This window comes from Sarcophilus harrisii, chromosome 1 (genome assembly GCF_902635505.1).
Source record: "Sarcophilus harrisii chromosome 1, mSarHar1.11, whole genome shotgun sequence".
Taxonomy (NCBI): Eukaryota; Metazoa; Chordata; class Mammalia; order Dasyuromorphia; family Dasyuridae; genus Sarcophilus; species Sarcophilus harrisii.
Window position 1 is genome coordinate 711,522,833 of NC_045426.1, and position 26,056 is coordinate 711,548,888.

At 45.6% G+C, this 26,056-nt stretch overlaps 2 long non-coding RNA genes across 5 annotated transcripts in view; one reads left to right on the forward strand and one right to left on the reverse strand.

The window, feature by feature from the left end:
• The window catches only part of LOC116420875, a 35,854-nt gene that overhangs the window by 5,279 nt on the left and 4,519 nt on the right, over positions 1–26,056 (forward strand). The window contains exons 1-2 of one of the 3 annotated variants that reach the window (XR_004231324.1): positions 10,830–10,935; positions 11,062–11,177. This is a non-coding gene — a long non-coding RNA (uncharacterized LOC116420875). Of the gene's footprint in view, positions 1–10,829; positions 10,936–11,061; positions 11,178–26,056 lie in introns of those variants that run through there. The other 2 variants (XR_004231326.1, XR_004231327.1) reach the window with 2 other exon arrangements.
• LOC116420879 overlaps positions 19,704–26,056 on the reverse strand; it is a 36,129-nt gene continuing 29,776 nt past the window's right edge. For both annotated transcript variants that reach the window (XR_004231333.1, XR_004231332.1), the window contains exon 3: positions 19,704–19,749. This is a non-coding gene — a long non-coding RNA (uncharacterized LOC116420879). The remainder of the gene's footprint in view (positions 19,750–26,056) is intronic.

Below are 26,056 nucleotides of genomic sequence, written 5' to 3' on the forward strand. Positions count from 1 at the left end.
CCATTCTCCAACTGATGGACATCCATTCAGTTTCAGTTTCTAGTCACTACAAAAGGGCTGCTGTTGGTCATTTCTTACAGAACAGTAATATTCCATAATATTCATATACCACAATTTATTCATTCTCAACTGATGGACATCCATTCAGTTTCAGTTTCTCCCGCTACAAAAGGGCTGCACAAACATTCGTGCACATACAGGTCCCTTTCCCTTCTTTAATATCTCTTTGGGATATAAGCCTAGTAGTAACACTGCTGGATCAAAGGGTATGCACAGTTTGATAACTTTTGAGCATAGTTCCAAACTACTCTCCAAAATGGTTGGATTCGTGGAAGCTATTATCTTTCCCTAATAATGGGTTGTGAACCAGGGCTGCAAGGGCAAATGACAACAAGAATAATATGATATACATAATGTCACAGTAGAAGAAAAAGATCAGCTTGTCTCAACACGTTTTTGTTTTGAGCTGTAGTCTCAAGTATCCTTTAGGAACTACAGTCCATTCCTTAGGAGCCTCTACTGGTCCTTTAATTCGAGTGTGATGACTCCAGCCACGTTCACGGGTCCTCACAGCAGTGTCCGAAGTCAGGAGCGTTTGGAAAGGTCCCTCCCAATTCGGAGTCAACTTGTCTTCCCTCCAAGAGCGGATTAGGACCCAGTCCCCAGGTCTGAATCGGTGAACAGCAAAACCTAGAGGGAGAGTCTGAGCAACGAGACCTTTCAATTGTATATTTTGTAAATGATCTACACGGTTTACAATATAATTTCTCAAAAAGATATCTTTAGTCTCAAAAATTGGGTCTGACTTCTTTGGATTCAGTGACCCCAGGTATGGATGACAGAACAATAATTCATAAGGAGACAACCCAATATCCCTTTGAGGTTTTGTCCTAATCCTAAGCAAAGCTAAGGGAAGACACTTAGTCCAAGGCAACCGGATTTCTAAGGTTAATCTAGTAAGCTGTCTCTTAATCTCCTGATTCATCCTCTCTACCTTCCCTGAGTACGGAGGGTACCAGGGAGTATGAAACTCCCAGGTTATCTCCAACGCCTTGACCATGGATTGTAAAGTCTAGCTGTAAAATGTGTACCCTGATCCAAATCAATGCGCTCCACCAATCCGTACCTCGGGATGATCTGCTCTAGGAGCATTTTGGCCACAGCTGATGTAGTAGCGTGGCTTAAAGGGTAGGCCTCCACCCAAGAGGTCAGATGGTCCACTATGACCGGCAAGTATTTGAGACACCCCACAGCAGGTAGTTCGGTATAATCCACTTGTATGCTCTGGAAGGGCCTAATGCCAGGGAGTCTTCCACCTGGTGGAGCTCGTTGGAGAGCTGCCTTATTCGTCCTTTGACAAATGAGACAGCCATCTACCACCTGACGAGCCAAAGTGTATAGTCCAGGTGTCACATACTTAGTGAGCACAGCATCACACAGGTTCTGAACATCCCAATGGCTGCCCTGATGTAAGTGTTGAAGTACATTCTCATACCTGCTTTGGTCAGTGCCTCTCGTCCGTCAGGCAAGAATCAGTATCCCTTAGCGTCCTCCTGGGCTCCAAGGGTCTGGAGCTTTTGCTTCTCACCTAGGGTATAGGATGGTGGAGGCATTTGTGGGGTTAGGGCTGGTATTAACACCATCATGTCCTCAGGACCAGCGGATCCTCCCTCTCCCGCTTGCTTTGCCTCTTCATCTGCCAAACGATTTCCTTTAGCTGTGAAGGAATCTCCAGCCTGGTGCCCCTTAATATAAACAACAGCTATATGCTTAGGCAACATCAAATTAGTCAAAACCTCGGTCACCAAGGCCTCATGTGCCAGTCCCTTACCCTTACTGTTGACTATACCTCGTTCCTCCCAGATTTTCCCCAATACATGTACTACTCCCCAGGCATACTTAGAGTCTGTGTAAATTGTTCCACTCTTTCCACTTAGCTTTCTCAATGCCTGATTAAGGGCATACAGCTCACAAGTTTGGGCTGACCAGCTATCAGGTAGGGATCCTGACTGAACTACTGATAATCCTCCTCCTTCAATGATAGCATACCCATTCTGTCTTTTTCCTTTTACTACTCATGAGGAACCATCTATAAACCAACAAATTTCAGTTGAGAGAGTTTCCTCTTGTAAATCTTCCCTCACTTTAGTCTGTAAATCCACTACATCAATACAATCATGTTCTAATAATGTATGTTCTCCAGGAGAGGCAGACAGAAAACTGGCCGGATTCAAATCTGCATCTTGTGTTAACACTAGATCATCTTTTTCAAGCAGGATGGCCTCATATTTTAGTATTCTAGAATCAGTTAACCACCTCCCAGCCCTTTGATTCAGGATTGACCGGACTTGGTGAGGGGCACACACAATCAAACTTCCCCAATAGTTAATTTTCTACTTTCTTCCACTAGAACAGCTGTTGCTGCCACTGCCTGTATGCATGAAGGCCATCCCCTTGGTACAGGATCTAGAAATTTTGATAAGAAGGCTACTGGGTGCCTCTGACCTCCCCTTATCTGGGCTAACACTCCCAAGGCCACCCCTTGCTCAGTATTAACAAACAGATAGAAAGGTTTCTCCAAGGACAGCAACATTGCTAGGGCTCTCCTCAAATTCTCAAAATCTTCTTGTGTTTCAGGGCTCCATTCTATTTGGTCAGGCTTTTCTTCCAACAAATATATATATAAAGATTTAGTCAACAATGCATATTCATTAATCCAATTTCTGCAATAGCCTACCAGTCCCAAGAATTTCCTGAGTTCTTTTTTTGTCTTAGGCCTGGTCATCTGGAGTATTCCCTCAATTCTAGTTGAATCGAATTTCTTTTGTCCCTCACTTATCAGATGTCCCAAATATTTCACTGTCCTCTCTGCAAACTGTAATTTTTCTTGTGATACTTTTAGTCCCTTTTGACACAGAAAATTAAGTAAATTAATAGTGGTTTGGGCTACACAATCTCTTTTCCTCCCCTTTATAAGCAAGCCATCTACATACTGCAATATTTTAGTCCCCTTATTCGGGTATACACAATTTTCTAATATCCTTTCTAATACTTGCCCAAACAAATTGGGTAACTCAGTATATCCTTGTGGAAGTACATTCCAATGATACTGTTGTTTCCTCCCAGTGTCCGGATCTTCCCATTCAAAAGCAAAAATATTTCTACTCTCTTCTGCCAGGGGACAACTCAAAAATGCATCTTTTAAATCTATCACACTAAACCATGAAGTGTCCTCTGGTATTTTCCCCATTAGGGTATAAGGATCTGGGACTACTGGGTGTGAGGGGAGAACTATCTTATTGATCTCTCTCAAGTCTTGTACCATCCTATAAGTTCCATCTTTTTTTCTTACAGACAGAATAGGAGTATTATATGGTGAAATGCAGGGTTCAATAAAATTTGTATCTAACAACCTCTTTATAACAGGCTGAAGACCCTTTCTTCCTTCTAAAGGGATAGGATATTGCCTCACCTGAACAATAGGTACCCGGTCTCTAATCCTCACTCAGATGGGAGGGATCATAAGACGCCCTGGGTTCTCAGGATCTGCCCACTCCTGAGGATCAATTTGGTTTTTATCTATTTCCCTCATAACATTAGTCCGCACAGGTACCAACAATGATTCTTTTTTTTTTAATAGGCTAATTATTTAGGATATTCTGAGGTGACTAATCTTAAGATTGAAACCTCTTCTTAATTACATCTTACTCCATCCTCTATGAGGATGACCTAGATTTAAAGTATATTCAACATATCTAGATACCATCAGTACTCTATGACGACATTATGCTTCAAAGACATCAGGGACTTGAAATTTTCTCCATTAACCTGAAGACATCTAATCAGTGTGTTCTAGTTGATCAATTATGTTTTTCACTAGGTTCGTTTCTGGGTAAGCTTAGTAGTTCATTCTGCTCCTGAAAGATTTGTTGATCTTGCTAAAATATTCTTAACTCCTCTGAGGGCCCTACATTAATATTTCAAGGCAATCTGAGTGATTATATCAATAATACCAGCCCTGACTCCCCTCCAATCTCCAATTCCATGGCATTATCAGACAAGCACTTGTTTCTCCTACCCTACTTCCTTTTTGGCTAATTTTCCTGTTGGTAATCTGGACCTTAGTCTTCTGCTCCTGATCCAAATTCTACACTCAGTCTCTTGGCTCCACCTATTCTTCAGGTTCCTCTTGGTTTCCAATGCTCCTGGGTCCCTTATAGCCTCCATTCATCAATGAAACCCTGGTGTTCCTGGCTCTCCTTTGGATTCTGCTGGAATAATGCCCTATTTTCATGTCCACATTCTCCCTCGTCTCTTGCTCACCTCTCCTCTCCATTCCCTCCTTTGGTTCTCATCTTTTCCTGGTCCCTTATGCCTCCTTAGAATCCTGTTGTGGCTTCCCAGGATCCCAATGGATCATATCATTCCATCCTCATTTTCTCAATTTCTTGTCTTTCTCTGCCAAGTTGCTCAAACTTGTCTCTTTCCAGTGTCCTCTCATCCCTCCTTAGGTATCAAATTTTGGTGCTTCCGTCCCAGGAAGGTCCCAAAGGAAATCCAATCCAGGCCCTAAATTTTTTCTGGGCAATTTTTCTTTTTAATAAATTTCTTCCCAAAGTTGGACACCAAACTGTAACATTCTTCACCCTCAGGGATTATTCAGGGGCGGTAAATTTTCCTCCCTTCCCAACCCTTTTAAAATTCAGGTTGATTAATTTTTTCCTGGGAATTCTGGGTGCTTTGGTTTTTTTTGTCTCTTCAACTCCTCTTTAACCCACCCAAATTTATCAAGGGTTTTTTTCAAACCCCTGCTTTAATTCCTTCCTTGGAAACCCTTGTTTTTTCCTTTTAGCCTTGGGAATTGTTGGTTTCCCCTTCAGTTCCCTCCAGGCTTTCCCCTCTTCGGGGTGATTCCCCTTTTAATCCCTTCCCCCCCTAGCCTTCCGCCAATTGGGCTAGCTCCTTGGGGAGTAAATAATTATTTTATTCCTTCTCTCTTTATTTCCTGGGCCCCCAAACCCTCCGCTTCCTTTTTTGATCCCAACTTAATCCCCCTTAATAAAATTTTTTTTGGTTCCTAAAGTCCCAAAGATAAAGCCCAATTTTCTCAAATTTCCTTTGAAATACCGGCCAGGGGACCCCCTGAGGAAACTTATTTTCTGTTACCCTAGGATTTCTGGCCTGGTTTGCCTTCCTCCCTTTAAATGGGAAGGTTCTTTTTTTTCTCTTCAACTTTGTTTATAATTTTCCTTTCAAGCACCTTTACCTCCCTTCTTTTCAAACCTCTTTCTTCCTTAAGGGTTTATAGGGGGGCCCCAGGAGGACTTTCCCCTTAGGGGAGGAGCCTTCCCTTGGTTGGGTACTCCCTTGGGGAGTAAATTAGGGAAAAACCATTAAAGGGCCCAAGTTTTCCTGGGCCCTCCCTTTGTTTTCTAACCTCCTTTGGGCTTTAATTTCCTTTTTTAAAGCCCCAATTTCCTTTCTTTGGGTTTCCAATTTTCCTTGGGGCCCAACCCAAAGAAAAAATTTTTGGTTGGCCCTAACCAGGTTGGATAAACTCCTCCCTGGATAGGAGGTTTTTTCCTTAACAAATAAATTTCCTTTGCCAGCAACCCACCCCAACCCTCGGGGTTTGGGGGCCAAACCTCCCCCTACCTTCTTGGTTTCCCCAAACTTAAGGAAGGGAAGGGATTTAATCCCAAGTTCTTTGCTTTTCCCTTTGTTTTCTTTCCCTTTTAAACGCTCCCAAATATTGTAATTTCCTTTTCCCTTCTCCTTTGCCTGTTTTCCCAACCAACAAAAGAAAGGTACCCTCCTTCCAAACCCCGGATTGCCTCAAAGCCCTTTCCTTGGGGTTAAAGGCAATTTCCTCCCACCTTCTTTAAAGAACTTGGGCTTTTTTCTCTTGCTTCCTCGGCCAAAGAGATTTCCAGGTTCGACTTTCCGCTTACTTTTTGGGCATTGTAATTTTCCTAGACTTAAAGGCTTCAGGAATTTTATTTGGTCTTCTTTCCCTTTTTTTTTTTTTTTTTTTAATTCCCAAATAAGGTTCCCCGGTTTGGAGTTTTTAAAGGCTTAAGGGAGGAAGCAGTTCAAACCTTTGGCTTTTGGCCCAAATTAACCTGGGTCAAATCCATTCCCTCAGGACCCTTAAGAAGACCGAATTCCAAAATGGGACAAGTCCTTTTTTTTTTTTTTTTAAATTCTGGCATTCCCGGTTTAAAAAGTTTTTAAACCTTTGAGGGGGGAGTATAAGCTGAAAAAGGGTGTTGGCCAAAACCAGGGGCTTGCCCCAGGCCCCTTTTTTGCCCAGAATTTATCCAAAAAAGCCCCACCCCAGTTCAAAACAAAATTTGCGGTACCATAGGGGGTTCCCTGAAAAGGGAATGTTGAACAGGGGAAAAAACTTTCCCTGCCCCTTCTATCCCTCCTCCTAAGCATGGGATTTTCGGAAATGAAACAGGCCTTATTTAATACTAAAAGGGTTTGAAGGGAACCCTTGCTAACGATTTTGTAGGCCATCTCCTTACTTGGCAATTTTTAAAGGGCCCAAGCAGGGAAGGAGACAGGTTGTTTCCAAAGATCCCAATTTTCTTCCCTGTTTCCAAATTTTTGGGTTGGTTCCTTGGGCAGCCATCCTGGGGAGGAAAACCAGGGGCCAGAAACCGGAGGAAAGCCCAAGGGCAGATGGAAGGGGTCAAAGGAACCAAGGGAAGGCCTGCAGACATTTCAAGTCAGGTGAATCCCAAACCAATGGAAGGAACTGGCTGGAGGACTGGCTTTGGTTCAGGGGCCGTTCTCCGTTATGGAACCAGGGGCCCCCTCATCAAGCAATGGGCCCCAAAAGGACTGCCAGGCGGTCAAGTGGCAACAGAGGCCAAGGCAGCCACCTTGAACCACGGGTACCCAGCTTGATGGCCGGGGCAGAGGCAGATACAGGCCTCAGGCTGCAGTTTTGGCCCAACAACCCACCTCAGTTAGGGAAGGGGTCCTGCCGAGCAGAATCCTCAAAGGCCCTGCATGGCTCCCATTTCTCTGGAAGAACCTGGCCCCAAGATGGTCAAAGGTTGGGAACCATCCAACAGCCTGGTCAAGATGCCCCATCTCGTTGGTGGACCCATGGCCCAGCCCTTGGTTCCCCCTCCATCCTCATAAGCCCCCTATTCCTGGTGCCGCAGCTGGCATGTCTGCCACACAGAAGCCAGGGAATACCACTACCGCGGGGCTGCTGATCGCTCCCAGAATCCCTCCAACCTCGTCGGCCCTCAGGGTCCAGGTTTACATCCTTCAGTATCTCCACGGCTACAAGGAAGGCTCCTATAAGCTACACTGGGCCTGGGCAGTAGGTCAGTTTACATTTAGGGCAAATGATTCTAAGGTTTGGCTGTCCAGGAAATGGTCCCAGGTCTCCTCAACCCCCCCACCCCCCCGCCCCCCACCATGAAGAGGGCCTGAAAAGAGGCCTGCAGGGGCTGCTTTGGATCTAACTGAGGGTCTGCCCAATGGCCTCTAAGTCCTTCTTTGTTACCATGGGGCATCAGCCAGGCGGGGAAAACTCTCAACTTCCTGGAAGAACAAAAATTCTCCTTGGTCCCCCCTGCAAAGCCCCCGCCCCGAGGACAAAGAGCTTCCTTCTGGGATGGAGGTGGGGCTGGCTGAGGTGGAGATGCCAATGTCATTGCACTGGAGAAACATCCATTCAACTGAAGATTTTCTATTCTATTCCAGCTCAAGCTAATAACTCAGTACCCACCAAGCAGGTCTGGGCTTGGAGCCAAAGGGATATAAAAGAGACAGTTTAAACCCTCTCCTTGCAGAGGACCTAAGATGTCAAGGGAATTCTTCCCTGTTTGGCAAGGCCTCCTGGCTGGGAAAATATTCTGCTCCAGGCCGGCCCTCCCTGTATCCTCAACCTATCCTCCCCTGAAAATTTGGCTTTCTTTGGGATCCTCTCTCCCAAACTTTCCTTTATCAGGGCAAGGCTGACTCCCAGTGCCCTGCTTTGATCCAGCTTTTGGGGTTTCCTCATTTGGCCGCACCAGAGGGGTTTCCCAAGGCTCCCACCCCATGCGGTTCCAGGGGTGCAGGGGGCCAAGCCCTCTCTCCCCGGAACCTGCCCAGACCCCATCTTTCCTCCCTGACCCCCAACCCTGACCTCAGCATTTGGTTCCCCACCTCCTCGGGTGACAGCGGGGCCTGGGTCCCGGCCTCTCAGGGGGAGTGGGGCTCCCTCAGCCGGCCCGGGCTCTCTCCCTCCCGGGAACCGTGGCCCCCTCTGGGGCAGGCCTTTAGTCCCTCTTCCCAGCTCTTGGGGAAGATGCCCGTGGAGATGGGCGGCTGCAAGGGGGCCTGGGCTCAGAGGCCTGCCCCTGCCAGGGGTCCCTTGAGCCCCGGGAGGGAAGGGGGAAAGCTGGGAGGAGGAAGGTGCCCAGGCTCCGACTGAATTTAGACCGGCCCGGCCCCACCCTCGGGACAGCGGGAAGACTGGGGAAACTATTCAAAGCCAGAGGGGGGTGGGGGGCCTGCCCGGCCTGGCCCTCAGCAGCGCCCTGTGGGTTCCGTGCTCTTCTGGGAGTCCCTTTCTCCAGGTGTTCGTCAAATTCCAAGGTCAAAGGGGCCAAACCATTTGGGCTCCCAAAATAGCTTGGGAACAAAGGCAGGGGTTTCTTTGTTGCAGGCAGGGGCTCTTCCCCGTCCCGGACCGGGGGCCAGCTTGCTCCCCGTGGCCCCTGGATCCAGGGCCCCAGAGGGGGCGGGGACTCTTGCCCAGGGGGCGGTCCCTTGACCAGGCCCTAAAGTGGTCCCAAGGGAGGAACCAGGGACCCAAGGGGAACAGCGGCCTCTGGGGTGTGACCCAGGGCTGCCCGGGTGGGGGGCCCGGGCCGGGACCCGGCACCCGGCTCCCCATCTCTCCTGCCCTCCCCCGCCCCGCCCCCCTTCCTTACCCTGCCCTTCCTCCCTTCCAAGGGAATGTAAATGCCTCGTTAATTAACCATTTGGAAAATTATGGTTATAAATTATTATTTTTTAATTTTTATTAAATCTGTTCTATATTGAATAAAAATTAAAATATTTAAGTAATATAAATAATTTGGCCTTTGGTTTTATTCCCAACCTTGGGACTTGCAGGTCACTTGGGGAGCCGCACCTCCTCCGGGGAAACTTCCTTCCCATAAGGCCTCGGTTGCCGCGGGGCGCCCGGCATCCCGTGGTTCCCTTCAGGGGCCCGGAACCAGGTTGGGGTTTTCCCCGCCCGGTTGCGGCCACGCTTCCGCCTCCCGCTCGGAACCCGGGCCCGCCCCTCCGAAGCCCGAGGGCCCCTCTCCTCTCAGCCCCTCCGGGCCCGATGCCGGAAGTCACCGGGGATGGAAGGCTCCTTCCTGCCCTTTGGGCCCCCTCCCGGGGGCCCGAGGGGGAGTGGCCCGCCGGGCCCCTCCGCCCGCCCTGCCTCGGTGGTGGGGCGCCCCTGAGGGGCCCGGGGAGGACCCGGGGACCGGGGACCGGGGATGTGGCTCCCCGCCCTAGCCGCGTCCAGCGTGCTCCCTTGTCCCTGCCGGGCCTAGGAGGGAGGGCCGGAAGTCCCAGGGAAAAGGGGTTACGGCAGGATTAATTTGGCGGAACCTTCCCTTTCCTCCGGGTTCTTTCCTGCCATTTTCCCTTGTTGCTCCCCTCCCCCCGCCCTTTTTGCCTCCTCCCCGCCGGCCCGTCTCCCTCCCATGGTTCCTCTCCTCCGCGGGACTCCTTCTCGGGGAAGCCCAGTCCTCCCGTGGGCCCTTTCCCACCCCGGTTCCCCCTTCCCTCTGGTCCTCCCTTCTCTCCGTCTCCAGCTACACCGGCCTTGGGTCTGTGGGGCCGGGGCCTCCCAGGCACCCGGGCTCGCCCCGGGTTTGCAAGTTTTCGGGTTTTCTCCCCTGGGACGGGGACCCTCGGGGGCGAGGATCTGTTTTCCCCCCCTTTTGTTCCCGCGTGCTCCGGGGCCAGACTCGGGACTGACTTCTCTTTGGGTGTAATTGTCAAGGCCGCGTAACGGCAAAGGCGGAAGGATCCGGGAACGCCCTGGGGTGAAAACCGTTTTCCCCTGGGCTTGTGACGTCATGGAGTTTGCTTTTGGGGGGCGGGTCCCAAGGTCAGTGTTTGGAGACATTCATCATTATTTCGGCAATTTGGTCTCCCCATTTGGTCCACCCTGGTGGGTTTAAAACCTTGTGAAGGGGGGCCCGAGGGCCGGCTTTTCCAAACAAGGAGGGCCCCGGACCCCAGAAACTTGGCGGTTCTCTCCAGCGGGTGGAAGCCGCCCTGGCCTGTCTGTCATAGGGAAGGATGAGCCTCGTTTGGGAGGCCCAGGGAAAGGGACTGGGGTAGGGGCTGTGGAGGGGGGCTGGTTCACGGGCCCCCTCGGGAGGGGGGTTGGGGTCCACTCAAGGGCAGCTTCCCTTGGGGAGGACTGTTTCTGGGAGGGTCCCAGGGAGGTGGGTTGGCTGTTAATAGGGATATGAGCCCCCGCACCTTTGTTCTGCAAGGTTCTGGGCGGGGGAGTACAGTCTCCATTCCTGGCTTCTCCTTGTGGCTCCTTCCCCATGACTCCCTCTGCCTTCATTCCCACAAGAAGGGTAATGCCCTCCCTCTTCTTCTCTCACTCTGGGAATCCCCCTTCAAGGCTCAGCCCAGGCTCTTCCTCCTTCCGTGCTGGTGGCGGCTTTTTGGATCCCTCTGGGTGTTGGTGCTTTCCCCAAAATGAATTTTCCCACCTTTTCATTTTGGGGCAGTAGTTCTTATTTTTCTCCCAAGGGGAGGGGGTCTTGTGGGCAACAGGGTTCTTAAGGTGCTCACCCATGTCCCCAACCCTCAGGCCAGACCAGCATTCACAAATGCTTATGGAGTGAACGCTTGAACAAGATGCAGGGCTGGCCATCTGATTCAGACTTGGGGTGCTTGGTAAGTACCGGACTGGGGCATGTTGGGAGTTTTAACCTTGAGGAACCACTTCCTAGGTTCGGGGCAGCCACATGGTTCTTCTGTAGGAGGTTCCTGGAGTATGCACAAACCTGTCTGATGTTGCAGGAATTGTTAACATTGGGAGATGTGGCTGTCACCTCCAAGGAGACCCAGGTGCCCTTCTCAGCAGGATCTGTGCAGGGATGTGCTGCCGGACAACCAGAGGAACCTGGCCTGCCTGGGTCAGCAGAGATTGCCCTTGTCTCCCAATCTGTGAAGGGCTTTCCTTTCTTTCTTGGTATGAATTATGGGCTTTCCTGAGTGTTCTTATTTCTTGTTTTGCCTGACAGTTATGAATCTTTATGGCCCTGTCCTGAGGGAAAAGACCTTTGTTTAATACCTCTCTAAAGTGATTGTATGCTCCTGAGGTTGTACCTTCTTCACTCTCTTTTCCATCAGAGATAATATTTAATTATTTTTAATATTATTTATTATAGTAATTGTAATAATATAATAATTATTTAAAATAGTAATCTAACCCTAGTATAGTTTTCTGAAGACATGAAAAGTTTCTAACCTGTTATCAGGATGTGTGTCAAATGAATTAATTTCTTTAACTGACTACAACTCCAGTCTGTGACCCACTTCTCCCTAGTTCCAAAGACTAGGAAGAGAGCATCTTATTAGGACTTCCTTGTTCATTTTTCCCAAGAGAGAGAAAAAACATAGTAGATGGTTTAATAAATGTTCATTGCCTTGTATTAAATCTGAGATGGTTCCCTGAACCTACCTCTTTTCTGTTTCCAACAAACAGGAACTTGTAATTTCAAACCAATTATGATAACCAATAGGAACGGGAATAAAACTTGGATGAAAAGTGTCTGAAAAAGCACCTGTCCCGTAAATAAGTGAAAACCAGATGGGAAAAGGTACAGCCATAGGAAACATCATGAGTGGGTTTTTTGGGAATAACATAAAATGGGATCAAGGGAAACTTCCCTTGTTCCCTTCCCAGGAATGTGGGGAAGAGTGGATTTTCTCTGGCAAAGAGGCCCATTCAATCCTTCCCTTGTTATCCTTTATATATTGTCATTCATTATTTATAAACAAAGTCCTTGTCAAATTTTTCTTTTAAAATTTTAAAGGGCTTTCCTTTTATAAGGAGAAATTTTTGGAGCCAGCTCCAAAAAAAATTATATACTAAATAGTGCAATTGGTCAGGTATATTATTTTTTTTCTGCTTGCTATTCGCCTGGCTTTGCCTTAAATTAAGGGTTACCTGTTTCTTACTTCAAACATTAAATTTTTGTTGTTTTAAATGGTCTCTGCCCTGTGTTGGCGTTGAATTTAACGTTTTCCAATTCATCCTTTAAGTTTACTTAATTGATTAATAAGGGGTTTGGTGGGTTTTCAATTGACATTTAAATTTGTGTTTCTTTTTTTTTTTCTCCTTTTCATTCTTGGTTTTTGTTTTATAGATAGACGGGTTTCTCTGACAAATTTTAATTTTCCTTGTGAATTTGGTAATACTATATCCCCTCTGAGGGTAAGTCCAAGTTAAGCCTTATCAGGTTTTCTTTCCCCTGGTTAACAAAATTTCTAAAATTATAGATGGTTCGCCAGTATTGGTGGAGCAAAAGAGTTTTCACACTTAATGAAATCAAAAGCCTTTGATTTAGTGACTTTATATATTTGATATCTGAAATTCTTCTTCTATGTGGCATCAACACCCATGTGAATATTTTATGTATGATATGAATTCTTTGTGTCAGGGAGGAAGTTTGGGGACATTAAGGGGACATTTCAGTTCCTAAAAAAGCGTTTTCAGCCTTTTCTCCCTTTTATTTAAACATTTAGAACTTTAAAATAATTCAAAATAACAAGTTCTCACCTTTTTATTTAATATATGTATACATTGTTCCTCACTGGGAATCTTCCACTTGTGCAAATGAAGGGAGGGAAGTACATGTTCTCAACTCTTGGCTGGGACTATCCTTTGTCCTTATAATTACATAGTATGTTGTATTTTTGTTGTCATCATATCTTTTGTTTGCTCTTCTTATTTCCCTGTAATAGTTCACCCTAACTCTTTTTACCACTGAATTCCATATTTGTCATTTTTTTAAAGTATTGTGTTTATAGAAATGTATCTTAGACATTCCCCAATAGAACCTATTAATTTTTTTTATCAGAAAAGAGCTAGGATGAATGTTTTGATGAATGCAAGAGTTTCTTTTCTGTTTTAGACTTTCTTGTAGTGTTGGTATAGAAACTTAATATAAAGTGTAAAAGCTCATTATAGTACACAAAACTAATATGTCATATATTGTATATTTTATTATTTGATAATCTTTATTGATTGAGGAGATAGAAGATATGTTTAAGTGTAATGCAGCAGGAAATGGAATATTTACATTTTTCTCTCTTTCAGGTTGGGACAGTAGGTCTGAAATCAAAAGACAATCCCAAAGCTGGACATTTCTTTGGAGGGAATTAAGGCCCAGGTCTTATAAGGGATGGTAACTTTGGACCCGTGAAGTTGAGTCAAATCCTGGGTTAGGGCACCCAACTAGTAAGGAAAATAATAAATGAATGTAATGAATGTGGCAAGACTTTCAGCCAGGAGACTTAACTTACTCAGTACAGGAAAATCCATATGGGAGAGAAACTTCATGAATGATTAGACTGTGGGAAGGCCTTTGCGGAAGGAAGACCTCATTTTGATATCAGATGATCCATACTTGGGAAATATACTAAGAATGAATGACTATGGGAAGATTTTTCTGCCCTTTGCACAGCTCTGAATTTACATTGAAGAATTGTTTTGGAGGAAAATCTTATTAGTGTAAAGGTTTGTAAGGCCTTTGCCTGATCAAAAACATAAAATCAAAAGATTCATACTGGAGACAAACCTTCTAAGTGCAGTGGAGTGTTAGAGCTTTCCTTCACAAGAGGGGCCTCCTTGATATTAGAATATTCTCACTAGAGATAAACCTTGGCAAGGTGTTTTGCCATAGTACAGTTCTGATCAGGCATCAATCTGGAGAGAAGCTTTATGAATGTAAGCAATGTGGGAAGTTCTTTTGCTTGGAAAAAGTAGGATATGAAGTATACCCTAAAGTTCTCACAGTGCAAAAACTGTCCTTAAAGAACAGAAGAAGCCTAAACCCTTTTAAATGACTTTCAGGGAAATTGATAGGAGATATCCAATGGATGGGTCCAATGTTAGGGATTGACTACCTATCAGTTACAACCATTATGTGACATTTTAACTGGAAACAGTGCTTTAAACTCACCACGCCAGCTTGCAAAAGAAGCTCAAGAGATTTTGAGAGAGGTTGAAGGGTGTGGTTGAAAGTCACACAAATATCCTTAGAAATATAGTTTTTTTTTTACACACAAAGAGGCACCCACAGCATTCCTTCATCAAGCAGACAGTGTGATCGAGTGGGTGAGCCTCCCAACACAACCAGAACAAACTTACTTTTTTGCCAATTCTTGGTGTCTAGAATTTTGTTAAAAGGCCATTAAGGAGCAGTACAAATTCTAGGATAAGACATGATAAAATACACCTTTTTATACTTAATGCCTTAATGTTGCTGTGAAACCATCCCAAATTTCAAATTTTTGGCTTCGGCTCCCATTTGACACAGGGGTCTTTAAGATAACCAACTTTACAATAATGCGATGGATTCTAGAAGAAAAGGTTTCCCAAGTTTTCCCTCTTCAAGGGCCAACCTCTTTGGGTATCCAAACATAATATTTGTATATATATTCTCAGACTTAATTATAAAAGAGTAGTCAGAACTCCTTTTTCAATTCCCCAGCAGGAATGGGGAATTTATGCAATTATTCTAGCTAGCTCTTACTTATCCAGGAGATATACATATATTATCTGATTCAGCCTATTCAAGGGGGTGTGGAACAAAAAATTTCCCACAGCCCAAATACAATTTAGACCAATATATATCACCTTAAAGGAACTTCAACAGCAAGTGAGAAAGCATCCAGGTAAGATTTATATCTTGCCTCCACTGTAGTGGACTTCCAGGTTAAATTTGGGATGTAATTTCCAAAGGCAGATAGCCGCCCTAACCATTTGGCCCAAAACCCTTTTTTCCAAGCAGCCTGAAATCTCATTTCCAAATAAGGGGGGTGGCTTTAAACTTCTTTTGGAAAATAACAAAGAAAACCTAGGAGCATAGTAAAAACCTGTACGGCCTTTCCTTTCTAACCCTACACCCTTCCAATGAAGAACCCTCGTGGTTTTGGACCCGGGAAATTTGGCAAATGGATGTGACCTATTATAAATCTTTTGGTGTCTGTCTTTTATCCATGTTGTGGTGAACCTTTTCAGGATTACCAAATGCAATTACCAGCAGCAAAAGAAACAACCCAAGTAGTCACTGAATTCCCTTATACAAGCATTTGCAATCCTGGGTGTGCCACAAGCAATGAAACAGACAAAACCTGTTGTACTTCCTAAACATTTTGTACACTTTTGTGCACAGTATAAGATTTTACAAACCATTAGGTATTGTTTAAACCTCAAGGGAAGATAGTAGTAAAGAAGAAAGCGGAAAAAAAGTGCACTCCAAAACAAAACTAAGGGTTCAGGCAGCCCAAGAATCTCATTGTAAATATCATCGGCCTGCTTGAGCTTTACGTTTGAGATTTGGAATAACAAGAGAAGGAAGGTAAGGAACATGGTAAAAACCTGTACAGCTTGCCTTCCCTAAAGCTCCTACTGCCTCCAAGGAAGAACCCTTGTGGGGTTTTAGACCCGGAAATTTAACAAATGGATGTGACCCTATTATAAATTCTTTTTGGTTGTCTGTCTTTTTATCCATGTTGTGGTAGACACTTTTTTCAGGATTACCAAATGCAATACCAGCAGCAAAAAAACAGCCCCAGTAGTCACTGAATTCCTTATACAAGCATTTGCAATCATAACTTTACAAGCAATGAAAACAAGACAATCCCTATCTATACTTCTAAACATTTTGCCACTTTTGTGCAAAGTATCAAAATTTTACGGGCCACCTAAGCTATTGTTTAAACCTCAAGTATAGACAGTGAGGAGAAATAGAAGACATTAAGATGCTCCTTCCCAAAAACAAAAGAAAGGGTTTAGGCAGCCCAAGAATCTCATTTCTAAATTCTAGGGCGGCTTTACATTTGCGATTTGGAATAACAAGAGAGGAAGGTAGAACAAAGTAAAAACCTGTACAGCCCCCTTCCTTTCTTGCTCCTACACCTGCCTCCAATGAACCCTGTGATTTGGGCCGATGAAATTTGGCAAATGGTGGCCTATTAAAATCTTTTGGTCGTCTGTCTTTTATCCATTTTGTGGTGAACCTTTTTCAGGATTCCAAATCAATACCAACAAAAAAAAAGCCAGTAGTCACTGAATTCCTTATACAAGCATTAACAATCCTGGGTGTGCCACAAGCAATGAAAACAGACAATAAACCTGTCTATCCTTCAAACATTTGCACACTTTTGTCACAGTATAATTTACAGGCCACTGGCGTTTTTTAAATCCTCAAGTAGGGAACCAGTGGTAAGGAAGGGAGAAAATAGGAGCAAAGATCTCCTCAAAAACAAAAAAGGGTTTGGGCAACCCAAATCTCATTCCTAAATTCAGGCTGCTTTCGAGGTTTTAATTCTTTGATTTGGAATAACAAGAGAGGAAGGTAGGAGCATAGTAAAAACCTGTACAGCTTGCCTTCCTTTCTAAGCTCCTACACTGCCTCCAAGGAAGAACCCTTGTGGTTTGAGACCTGATGAAATTTGGCACATGGATGTGACTCATTATAAGTCTCTTGGTCTTTTGTCTTTTATCCATGTTGTGGTAGACACTTTTTCATGATTGCAAATGCAATACCAGCAACAAAAGAAACAGCCCTAGTAGTCACTGAATTCCTTATACAAGCATTTGCAATCCTTGGGTTATTACCAAACAATGAAAACAGACAATCGACCTATCTATACTTCTAAACATTTTGCCACTTTTTGTCAAAGTATCAAAAGATTTTACAAAATTAACTAATTTGGTTTTAAACCTCAAGTATAGACAGTAGTAAGAGGAGAAATAAGAACATTAAGATGCCTCCTCCAAAACAAAACAAAGGGGTTTGGCAGCCCAAAATCTCATTCTTTTCAGGCTGCTCGGAGCTTTCTGTTTTGGTTTGGAAAACCAACAAGAGAGGAAGGTAGACATAGTAAAAACCACCTTGGCCTTCCTTTCTAAGCCCTCCTCCTCCAAGGAAGAACCCTTTTGGTTTGAGACCCAGGAAATTTAAAATGGATGTGACCTATTATAAATCTTTTATTTGTCTGTCTTTTTTATCCATGTTGTGGTAGACCGTTTTCAGGATTGCAAAGCAATACCAACAAAAAAACCCAGGTAGTCACTTGAATTCCTTATACAAGCATTTTCCAATCATGGGTTTCCCGGCAAATGAAAACAAGACAATGGCCTGTCATACTTCTAATCATTTGGCACACTTTTATGCACAGTATAAGATTTTACAGGCCACTAGCATATTTAAACCTCAAGTATAGACAGTAGTAGAGAGGAGAAACAGAGACATTAAGATGCTCCTCGAAAAACAAAAGAAAGGGTTCAGGCAGCCCAAGAATCTCATTGTACATATCATCGGGCTGCTCGAGCTTTACGTTTGCAATTTGGAATAACAAGAGAGGAAGGTAGGAGCATAGTAAAAACCTGTACAGCTTACCTTCCTTTCTATGCTCCTACACTGCCTCCAATGAAGAACCCCTGTGATTTGAGACCCGATGAAATTTGGCAAATGGATGTGACCTATTATAAATCTTTTGGTCGTCTGTCTTTTATCCATGTTGTGGTCGACACTTTTTCAGGATTGCAAATGAAATACCAGCAACAAAAGAAACAGCCCGAGTAGTCACTGAATTCCTTATACAAGCATTAGCAATCCTGGGTGTGCCACAAGCAATGAAAACAGACAATCGACCTGTCTATACTTCTAAACATTTTGCACACTTTTGTGCAAAGTATCAGATTTTACAGGCCACTAGCGTATTGTTTAAACCTCAAGTATAGACAGTAGTAGAGAGGAGAAATAGAGACATTAAGATGCTCCTCCAAAAACAAAACAAAGGGTTTAGGCAGCCCAAGAATCTCATTCTAAATATCATCAGGCTGCTCGAGCTTTACGTTTGCGATTTGGAATAACAAGAGAGGAAGGTAGGAGCATAGTAAAAACCTGTACAGCTTACCTTCCTTTCTATGCTCCTACACTGCCTCCAATGAAGAACCCCTGTGATTTGAGACCCGATGAAATTTGGCAAATGGATGTGACCTATTATAAATCTTTTGGTCGTCTGTCTTTTATCCATGTTGTGGTAGACACTTTTTCAGGATTGCAAATGCAATACCAGCAACAAAAGAAACAGCCAGAGTAGTCACCGAATTCCTTATACAAGCATTAGCAATCCTGGGTGTGCCACAAGCAATGAAAACAGACAATCGACCTGTCTATACTTCTAAACATTTTGCACACTTTTGTGCAAAGTATCAGATTTTACAGGCCACTAGCGTATTGTTTAAATCTCAAGTATAGACAGTAGTAGAGAGGAGAAACAGAGACATTAAGATGCTCCTCCAAAAACAAAAGAAAGGGTTTAGGCAGCCCAAGAATCTCATTCTAAATATCAGGCTGCTCGAGTTTTACATTTGCGATTTGGAATAACAAGAGAGGAAGGTAGGAGCATAGTAAAAACCTGTACAGCTTGCCTTCCTTTCTAAGCTCCTACACTGCCTCCAAGGAAGAACCCTTGTGGTTTGAGACCCGATGAAATTTGGCAAATGGATGTGACCTATTATAAATCTTTTGGTCGTCTGTCTTTTATCCATGTTGTGGTAGACACTTTTTCAGGATTGCAAATGCAATACCAGCAGCAAAAGAAACAGCCCGAGTAGTCACTGAATTCCTTATACAAGCATTTGCAATCATGGGTGTGCCACAAGCAATGAAAACAGACAATCGACCTGTCTATACTTCTAAACATTTTGCACACTTTTGTGCAAAGTATAAGATTTTACAGGCCACTAGCATATTGTTTAAACCTCAAGTATAGACAGTAGTAGAGAGGAGAAACAGAGACATTAAGATGCTCCTCCAAAAACAAAAGAAAGGGTTCAGGCAGCCCAAGAATCTCATTGTACATATCATCGGGCTGCTCGAGCTTTACGTTTGCGATTTGGAATAACAAGAGAGGAAGGTAGGAGCATAGTAAAAACCTGTACAGCTTACCTTCCTTTCTATGCTCCTACACTGCCTCCAATGAAGAACCCCTGTGATTTGAGACCCGATGAAATTTGGCAAATGGATGTGACCTATTATAAATCTTTTGGTCGTCTGTCTTTTATCCATGTTGTGGTAGACACTTTTTCAGGATTGCAAATGCAATACCAGCAGCAAAAGAAACAGCCCGAGTTGTCACTGAATTCCTTATACAAGCATTTGCAATCATGGGTGTGCCACAAGCAATGAAAATAGACAATCGACCTGTATATACTTCTAAACATTTTGCACACTTGTGCACAGTATAAGATTTTACAGGCCACTAGCGTATTGTTAAACCTCAAGTATAGACAGTAGTAGAGAGGAGAAACAGAGACATTAAGACGCTCCTCCAAAAACAAAAGAAAGGGTTTAGGCAGCCCAAGAATCTCATTCTAAATATCAGGCTGCTCGAGCTTTACATTTGCGATTTGGAATAACAAGAGAGGAAGGTAGGAGCATAGTAAAAACCTGTACAGCTTGCCTTCCTTTCTATGCTCCTACACTGCCTCCAAGGAAGAACCCTTGTGGTTTGAGATCCGATGAAATTTGGCATATGGATGTGACTCATTATAAGTCTTTTGGTCTTTTGTCTTTTATCCATGTTTTGGTAGACACTTTTTCATGATTGCAAATGCAATACCAGCAGCAAAAGAAACAGCCCAAGTAGTCACTGAATTCCTTATACAAGTATTTGCAATCATGGGTGTGCCACAAAGCAATGAAAACAGACAATCGACCTGTATATACTTCTAAACATTTTGCACACTTGTGCACAGTATAAGATTTTACAGGCCACTAGCGTATTGTTTAAACCTCAAGTATAGACAGTAGTATAGAGGAGAAACAGAGACATTAAGATGCTCCTCTAAAAACAAAAGAAAGGGGGAGCCACAGGTAACCCTAGAGACCTTCGAAATCTAGCTCTTTATACTATTAATTTCTTGATTTTTCACAAAGATGTACTGGCTCTGGCAGGCAGGTTTTATAACCCACTGGAAGGGCAGTGTCCAGTGCAAGGGGCTCCACTATCTTTAGATAATCGCCAGGTACTGTGGGGAGTCCCAGAAAGTGGTGAATGGAAAGGACCAGATAGAAACTCCTTGGGGGAGAGGGTTTGCTTGTATCTCCACAGATGGAGAAGGATTCAGATGGGTGCCAATGAGCCGTATTCGCTTTGTCCATCAGAGAGAGATGAAAGGAAGGAGGAGACCCAAGAAACATCGGTTGCTTCTGTTGCTGACTGTGCTCACCACTGAATGAGCATGGCAGTTATGGCGTTTGACTCATGGACATCAAAAATTGTAGGACTTCAAAACCCTCAGGAATCATTGGATTCTCTGAGACATAAGACTGTTGCAGGACTTCAAAATGTCCTGGAATCATTGGATTCCCCATCACATCAAAAGACTGTTGCAGGACTTCAAAAACTTGCGGGGATCATTGGATCCCCTGTCATGTGATGCAATGGACAATAGATTGGTTTTGGACTAACTTTTGGCTGCTGAAGAAGGCGTATGTGTGACTGTTGTTTACATACCCTCCTTCTAGGACTTCTGGAAATCTTTTACAACACTAACACTATGTTGATTCATATTGTTTATTATATCACTACTTGCATGTACAATTGATGTTTGTTGCACCACATTGAGCCTGCACTGGTTGTGGGTAGTGTCATCACTAATAGCCTGTGCATTATTGATATGTGCTTGTGTAATACCTCCCATGCTGATGGGTTTGTGCATACCTGTTTCTAATAAAACCCTTCAGCCCAGAAACCTGTTAGGCAATCCCCACTTCCCTTTGGTGTTTTTCTTCTCCCTTCCTGAGATGTCAGGGAGGGTATGATCATCTCCTTTTTAGTGCTTTCACCTCCCTTCCTGAGAAGTCAGGGGGAGCGTGATCCCCTCGTTTTGGGGTTCTCACCTCCCTGAGAAGTCAGGGATGGCGTGACCACCTGTGTTCTAAAATAAAAGAAAGCAGGAGATGTAGAGGGCTGAAACTCTTGAGTTGATGCTTTGAGGTCAGGACAGCTGAGCACTTGAGGCTAACTTCCAACTGGATAATACTCTGGGCATATGCTTGGAAAATGATCCTTCCCATTATCCTGTGCTGGCTCAATGATTGGTGTATACAGAGAAATGTAGGAGGGACTGGGGGGTGAAGTAAGATGAGCAAGAGTCACTTTGGCTGTAGAGGAGGAAAAAGGAAGGTTGCAGAGATCCTGCTTCCAACCCCTTCACTTCTACCCCTAAAAACCAAGAATAAAGACTAAGAACTTTTGCTTATCCTGACTCTGGCTGATTCTAAGGTATCCAGGGTGCTAATGGGGTCATCACAATAAACCTTAACAATGCACAGTGTAGGAAAACCTTTCAGATGAAGGAACTTGTTTGATCCCAGAGAATTTACACCTGAGAGAAATCTTATGCATGCACACAGATTGTGGGAAGGCCTTATTTGAGAAAACAAACAAACAAACAAAAAACTTATGCAACACCAATGGATTCATAGTGGAGAAAAACCTTATATATAGGTAGAATGTAGAACGTCCTTCCTTGTACATCACAGAGTTCATACTGGAGAGAAACCTCCTCAGTTTACTGAATGTGGAAAGGCTTTTTGCTTGAAGACAGCTCTTAAACTGAACATCAAAGAGTTCAGAGGAGAAAAAAACGTTATGAATTAATCAGGGAAATCCTTCATTCAGAGGACCCATCTTACTACAGAGAGTTCACAATGGAGAGAAGCTTTATTTATAAATGTGAAAAGTCACTTCACAGAAGCCCAGGTTACCAAACACCAGAAAGTTCAAGCAATAGTTTTACAAATAATGAACAGGGTGGGGAAAGCTTTCCCTTAGGAGTATAGTTTACTAAATGTTCATATTGGAGAGAAATCTTTTGAATGTGTAATGAATGTGGGAATTTGACATCTTCTAATACTAATAAAGTCTTCCGAAGATCATGAATTTCAGGAGGGTTTTAAGCATTGCACATGCTTAGCTAAAATTAGTAAAACTCACAGTAAAATGAAAACTCAGAGGCCAATCCCAAATTTTCCATAGTGGTTGCTCCATAGTGCTTTTGTTTACTCAAGTCCTCAAGCACCTCTCTTCCCTACTTTGCATGCTTATTTCAGGTGGCAAGTTATTCTCTTAACAATCTTGACAAATCCCCAAGTGCTTCAAAAATTTTGGTGAATCCCGAAAGTGCTTCCTCAATTTCTCTATAAATTCAGAATCACCATCTGTTCTCTTTCCCCTTTTTATCATATAGGAAAATGTTTTAACACTAAATCAAGGTAGGAAGGGATCTCAGGAGTCACTATCTTTTTAAGGTTGAGGACATAGGTCCAAAAGCTTATGTCTACTATTTTCAAAGAGAACAAAAAAAATTCATGGCATTATAGGATGATGGTTGAAATTCTTGTGTGTGTTGCAAGGCAATCAGGGTTAAGTGTCTTGCCTATGGTTACACAACTAGGATGTGTCAAGTGTCTGAAAGTGAATTTGAACTCATGTCCTCCCGACTCCATTGTTGGTGATCTATCTATTATACCACATAACTGCCCCATTTTTTTTTAAAGGCAGTATAGGTGTCATTTATTCAAAAGAACATTTTAAAACCAAATAGTCAAAAGCTTCACAGTCTTGGAAGCCATTATCACAACTTTCTAAAGTCTCTCGACAAGCGGTGTCATTGTCCCATGACTGAAAGTATCGAAGTAGCCCTGAGCCAGCATCCCCGTGAGCAGACATGGCTGGTCCCCTTTCCCTCTAGTCAGAAATCAGAGAGTGGAACTTGAGGGCAAAGGAGGCCTGAGGCCCATCCCTTGATAGTTATGCCAGTTAACAAATATTTTGATGAATCTTTGAGGTAGATGGTTTTTACATCGACTTTTCCAAGGTTACACAATAAATGATGAGTCGGAGTTCAACCTCAGCTCCTCAAGATTACTGTGATTGCCCTGAGAATAGCAGTTATGTACACTCAGTCCAATGTGTGAGTATGAGCGCTCCATGGAACTGTCCCCAGAAGGAGCATGGCTTGGGAAAGTAATGTTTCCTCCCCTTTAAAATAAGAGGTGGGGGGCTGACCTGAATGATCCCCAAGGTGACATCCAGCTCTCTATTATTTTTAGGATTGCCCCAATTTCTTGGTATGGAGAATATGAGAAATAAATGTGTCCACATGCCTACTTCAAAAAAGATGTTTACGAGGCAGCTAGTTGGTGCAGTGGATAGAGCACCAGCCCTGAAGTCAGGAGAACCTGAATTTAGGGTTGCCAATGTCAACTGCTTTTTGCCAGTCCAGCTTTTGGGGTTCCTCATTTATGACGCACCGCCAGAAGGGGGTTCCCCAAAACTCCCTCCCCATGCGCTGAATCCCAGGGGGTGCAGGGGAGCCAGCCCTCTCTCCCCTGAGCCCCGAACCTGCCACTAGACCCCGTCATTTACCTCCCTGACCCCGAACCCTGACCTCAGCATTTGGTTCCCTGACCTCCTCAGGGTGACGCGGGGGCCTGGGTCCCGGCGCTCTCAGGGAGTGGGGGCTGCCTCACACTGACCGGCCCCACTCTCTCCCTCCCAGGAGCATGTCAGCCCCCTCTGGGCAGGACTCTTCCTAGTCCTCTTGTCCCCAGCTCTTGGGGAAGATGCTGATGGAGATGAACTGACTGCAGAGGGCGCCTGGGCTCAGAGCCTGCCCCTGCCAGAGGTCACAGCCAGGCGGAGGGAAGGAGAAAGCTGGGAGAAGGGCTGCAGCGGCTCCGACTGGTCCCAGACCAGGCCCCATCCCCACCCTCAGGACAACGGGCACGGAGCTGGGAAACTATTCAAGCCAGGGCGGGGTGTAGGGGACACCTGCCGGCCTGGCCTGCTTCCACTGGCACCCTGTGGTCAATCCAGTATCTTCTCCCGGTCCCTTATTCTCCCAGTCTGGCCAAAGGTCAGAGACAAACGTTGGCTCAAGCCAAGCAGGCCCTGAGCAACAGCAGGGGTTCTTTGTGCCCCGAGCAGGGCTCCCTCGGACCAGGGCTATTTTCTGACTTGCTCCCGTGGCCCCTGGATCCCTAGAGGCCCCGGAAGGCAGGCCCGAGACTGCGCAGGCGCGGGTCAAGACCCCGGCTCCCTAAAGTCCGGGTCCCGGGAGAACCAAGGACAAAGGGGAACAGCGCCCTCTGCGGGTGTGAGCGGGAGCTGCCCCTGGTGGGGCCCGGGCAGGAGTTCTTCGGCGCCACCAACCACGACTCTGCCTCCCCCGCCACTTGCCGCCCTTCCTGCCCTTGAGATGTAGTATATCTCAGTCAATTAATTAACTATTAATGAAAATATATGATTATAAATTATTATTTTATGTTTATATAAAAATTATTGTATATTATTAATAAATTATAAAATATTAATGATAATATATAATAATAATTGGGCACAGCCGATTCCTTGCTCTAACCTATGGGACTTACCCGGGTCACTTTCTTGAACATCTTGCCGCGAGTCACTCCCGGAGCCCAAACTTCACTTCCCATAAGGCCGCGTTGCCGCAGGGGGCGGCACTTGGCATCGCACGTGGTTCCCTTCAGAGCTTTCCCAGAACCGGAAGTTGGGGCTCTCGCGCTCTCCCCCTGCCCGCAGTCCCTGCGGCCGCACCTTCTCCGCCTCCCAGCTCAGACCCCAGGTGCCGCCTCCCGAGTTTTCTCCTCAGCCTCTCCGGGCCGATGCAGTCACCGGACCGAGGCTCCTTCCTGCGCTTGTGGCTCCGCTCGAGGAGGCTCCGAGGGGGAGAAATGGCCGCCGGGCTCCCTCCGCCCGCCGCTGCCTCGGTGAGTGGGGGCGCCCCCTGCAGGGGCCCCGGGGACAGGGCGCTTTGGGGACCAGGGACCTGGGGATGTGGCGCCGGCTCCGCCCATCCGCCCCAGCGAACTCCCGCCCATCCTGCTACTGGGACCAGAGGAGGAGGCCCCTTGAAGTCAGGAAAGGGGTCAAGGGAGGATGTCCTGATGGGAGGAACCCTTCACTTGCCTCCTGGGTCTGTTCCTGCCATTTTTACCACTTGTCCTGAATTACCTCCCCAACCGCCCGCCCATGCTCCTCATGACTGGTCTCCCTCCCTGGGCCCGTGCCCTCCAGCGGTCCCTGCCTTCATGGGCCGTGCCCGTCTGCAGTCCGTCTCCCTCCACGCGGGCCCGTACCCTCACGGGCCCGTCTCCTCCATGGGAGCTCCCTTCTTCAGGGACAGCGCCGCGAATCGGCTCCCAGCAGGCTGCTGCCCCGTTGACCGCGCTCGCTTCCCTCTTTGTTGCCCCTCCCTTCTCTCCCGTCTCAGCTACGCGGCCTCTGGTGGGTCCCTGTGGGCGCGGGGGCGTCCTCACACACCCACAGGCTCCGCCCCTTGTGTGCGCAGTTTTCGGGTTTTTCTCCCCTGGGACGGGAGGCCGCTCAGAGGCCGGATCGTGTTTCCCTCCCCTTTGTTCCCGCGATGCTCAGCGCGGAGCCGGGCTCTGAGGGACTGACTTCTCTTTGGTGTAATTGTCGCCAGGCAGCGTGGTAGCGGAAGGATCCGGGAGGCGCCCTGGCGCCCCAATGAGAAGGCCGGTTTTCCTCCTGGGCTACAGCCAATCACAGTGTTAACCTGCTACATTGGAGCAGGTCCTTAAGGTCAGTGATTTATGAACATTCATCATTATTTCGGCACATTTGGTCTCCTCATAATTGTACCTATTTTTCCTGATGGGTTTAAACCTTGTGAGAGCGGGGCCCGAGGCTTCGGCAGCTTTTCCAGAGCAGGAGA